The 4,270-nt window shown below is 42.3% G+C and overlaps 1 pseudogene; it reads left to right on the top strand.

Moving 5' to 3' along the window:
- Positions 1–3,324: 3,324 nt before the first annotated feature.
- On the top strand, positions 3,325–3,983 carry LOC133096674 (taste receptor type 2 member 39-like; annotated as a pseudogene).
- The last annotated feature ends 287 nt before the right edge of the window (positions 3,984–4,270 follow it).

Below are 4,270 nucleotides of genomic sequence, written 5' to 3' on the forward strand. Positions count from 1 at the left end.
CTAATTGCACTTTCAGCCTCTCTCAGGAATGTGACCTTTCACCAATAGATCTGGAATTACCTGGTCAGCACTAGAGGGGTGACCCCCACCTTCCCCCACAAGGAAGGTGACCCTGCCTGAAACAATCCACTCTTAGCTAGAAACTTCCCTTTTCCGCCCCCTCCTGCCTGTAAAGGTCTTGCATTTTTTACAGCCCCGCAGAGCTCCTTTCTACTTGTTCAATGGGATGCTGCCCGGTTCATAAATCATTGAATAAAGCCAATTCGATCTTCAAATTTACTCAGTTAGAATTTTATTTTTTTAATACAGTGATGAGCAAAACACATAAAAACAGAGGCATCAAACTCTTCAGAGAGTGTATCCCATTATCCCTCACACTCTTGGAAGCCTGGGTCAGCAGAAATGGAGGAGAGCCAGTGACAAGAAAAAGCCTCTTGAAAACCAAATCAGAGGTCCTGAAATACTACAGACTTACTTGTACAAGTGGGTGGGAACAAGCAGAGAGTAGCAGTTGTTTATTATTGTACACTGTATTCGAGGGAAACATTCGGAGTTCAAGAATAGAGATTTAAAGATGAGATGCTAAAATGCATAACCACTTGTCCAAAACAGGCCAGAAAACCTTAAGTTTTTGCCTTGTTTAAAAGAAGTCCTAAGTAAAGGGAAAACCAAATATTATGAAAAATTTGGGAGACATCTCACACACCAACCTTCCCTTTATTTGAATTACTTCATTATCATTACTTTAGAGTTATGTACACTCATCAAAGTTAATTTATTCTGAGTTGAGAAGTCCATTTTATCATCGTGTGTATTGTGCTTACATTTTAAAATCAGAAACAACTTCCCCAAGATAAAACTGATTCTTCATCTCTTTTGGTTTTAATATTCCAAAATAGATTAGGTGACTTGGGGTATTATTTTGACCCTATGTTGATTTGCCTACCTTGTAAAGGAGCAAGGAACTTTTCCTTCAACCCTTATTTTCCTAGTGATTTGTTTAAAATGAAAGGTAAATATGTGTTTGTGGGCATGTGTGTGTGTGTACAATCGTTTTTATATAGAGATTTATTTGTCTCAATTCACTTTGTAAAAGAGGTTTGTCTCAGAAAATCAGTGTCTTCTTGCTTTACTATTGTGCTATTGTGATTTATAATAAGAAATACATTTGGTCTTTGCCCCCTTTTCTGGCACAGAGCTCCTAAAACCCTTGGAATTTCCTCAGTGAGGAGATCAACAAAAATGCCTTTGTTATGTTAACAAGGTGACTTTTGGAACCCACCTAAGGGTGGGGACTGATTGCCAGGAAAACCAATGGTGAATACAAGGTTGGAACTTTCAGTCCCACCCCCAGGTTTCCAGGAAAGGGGGAGAGGCTGGAGGTTGAAACAATAACCAATGGCCAATGATTTAATCAACTGCACCTATGTAACAAAGCCTCCATTAAAACCCAAAAGGACTGGGTTCAAAGAGCTTTCAGACTGGTGAACACATGAGGTGCTCGGGGTGTGGTACCCCAAAGGGGGTGTGGAAGCGCCATGCCCCTTCCCACGACCTTGCTCTATGCATCCCTTCCGTCTGGGTGTTCATCTATGATCATAACCTTTTATAATAAATCGGTAAATGTAAACAAGCTGTTTTCTTGAGTTCTGTGAGCCACTCCAGCAAATTAACTGAAACCAAAAAGAGGGTCATAACTCTAACTTATAACCAATAAGTCTAGGTGACAACCTAGACTTAGGATTGGCATCTGAAATGGAGGGCAGTCTGGCGGGACTGAGCCCTTAACCTGTGGATCTGATGTCACCTCCAGGTAGATAGTGTCAGAATTGAGTTAAATTGTAGGGCACCGAGACAGCGTTGCAGAATTGTTTGCTGTGGGGGAAAAAAACCACACATGTTTCGTGACCAGAAGTGTCCAAAGGAAAGTGTTCTGTGTGAGGAGTGAAAAAAAAAATCTCACAGGTGGGTTTTTTTCCAACTCAATGATTCTTCCCTTAAGCCCTGAGGGCATCACAAAAGACCAACAGGATAAAAAGTTACAGTTAAGCCAACCCTGCCTTCAGGCTTTGGTACACACAAAAGGATCCACAGGGGTAGGTAGTATAACATAGTGGGTAAGAACAAGGACTCTGGGACCATGTGACTCGGGTTTGAATCCCAACTCTCTCTCTCCTTCTCCGTCTCCCTCTCCCTCTTTGACTTTGGACAAGTTATTTAGCCTCAGTTTCCTCCCCTGCAAAATGGAGATAATAAAAGTACATTCTTCAGAGGGTTGTTGTAAGGCTTAAATTTCATGATATGTATAAAGTCTTTGGACAGGGCCTAGCCCATAGCTATAAATATTTGAAGTTATTATTACTTTCAATCAGTTCCCTGTGGTCACAAGTGAGACGCAGTTATCTGGTGACCTAGTGGACGGATGGTTGACTTAACTAGAGCTACTCAAGAACACAGCTCTCAACACTATGTCAGTGATTCACAAAGGAGCGTCTACTCAAGTTCCTCCCTGGGCCCCACGATTCAACTCACACCCCAGGGCATCCGAAAGGACACGGGAGAGGATTAGAAAACAACTCCTTCCATCATTTGCATCTCCAGATAAGAGTTCTAAAATAAACAAATGGAGTAGATTTGGAAATGATGCATCAACTGCTTCTTCTTGTGACATGAAGAGTGGGAGCTATCACAAATCTGCCCATCACACGCTAGGGAGACATTTTCCTCAGACACCAAAGAGAAGCAACAACTCAGGATGACCGAAACCTGCAATCCCCCAGAAAATCAACTGTCACCATCTCGCATCATTTTGATGTGAATAATTATAGGCACTGAATGCGTCCTTGGTATCACTGCAAGTGGGTTCATTGTGGCTATAAATACAGCAGAATGGATTCACAACAAGGCAGTTTCCACAAGTGGCAAGATCCTGCTTTTCCTGAGTGTATCCAGAAGAGCCCTACAAAGCTTCATGATGCTAGAACTCAACTTCAGTTCAACATCCCCACATTTTTTTTTTTTTTAAAACATCTTTATTGAAGTATAATTGCTTTACAATGGTGTGCTAGCTTCTGCTTTACAACAAAGTGAATCAGTTACACATATACATATGTTGCCATATCTCTTCCCTCTTGCATCTCCCTCCCTCCCACCCTCCCTATCCCACCCCTCTAGGTGGTCACAAAGCACCGAGCTGATCTCCCTGTGCTATGCGGCTGCTTCCCACTAGTTATCTATTTTACATTTGGTAGTGTATATATGTCCATGCCCCACATTTTTATAATCAAGACATTCATTGTATATGATACATTCAAAGGAAGTTTCATGTTCATAAATTATTGTAGCCTCTGGTTTGCTGCCTGGCTTAGATTCTTCTACTTCGTGAAGATTGCGGATTTCTCCTACCCCCTTTTCCTCAAGCTGAAGTAGAGAATTTCTGGATTGATGCCCTGGCTTCTGTGACTATCAGTGTTTGTTTCCCTAGGCCACAAGGTTTCTTCCTCAAAAACATCTACACTGTGCATTGCAACAATCCTTTTTCTAGCCCCTCCTTCAACTCCACTAAGAAAAATTACTTTACTGAGACCAGTGTGATCAGCCTGGTTCTCTTCTTTCACATGGGAATCTTCGTTCCTCTCATCACGTTCATCCTGGCCGCCACCCTGCTGATCATCTCTCTCAAGAGACACACCCTACCCATGGAAAGCAATGCCACTGGCTCCAGGGACCCCAGCATGGAGGCTCATGTGGGGAGCATCAAAGCTATCAGCTATTTTCTCATTTGCTAAATTTTCAATGCAGATGCTCTATTTCTTTCCATGTCCAACATCTTTGATATCAACAGTTCCTAGAATATTTTGTGCAAAATCATCATGGCTGCCTACCCTGTTGGCCACTCTATTCTACTGATACAGGACAACCCTGGGTTGAGAAGAGCCTGGAAGCGGCTTCAGGCTCATGTTCACCTTTATTTAAAAGAGTAGACTCTATGATCCACACCCAAACCACCTACCCCAACCAGCTCTGCCCTTCCCTCACCTAGACCTCTCTCTTCCTGCCTCCTTTCTTCCCCAAACCTGATCTGATCCTTTCACTCGATGTGTTTTTTGTATTGGAATTGGATCTTCATTCCTCTTTTGCTTCATGGGCACAATCTTAGTGATGCTTGACATATTCTTCACCTGAGTCTTCCATTTCCACCTCCCCTTTCTCTATCTAAAGCAGTGGTTCTGGACACTGGCTACACATTAGAATCTCTAGGGGAATTTTT

The sequence above is a fragment of the Eubalaena glacialis genome, chromosome 8, assembly GCF_028564815.1.
Source record: "Eubalaena glacialis isolate mEubGla1 chromosome 8, mEubGla1.1.hap2.+ XY, whole genome shotgun sequence".
NCBI classification, from domain to species: Eukaryota; Metazoa; Chordata; class Mammalia; order Artiodactyla; family Balaenidae; genus Eubalaena; species Eubalaena glacialis.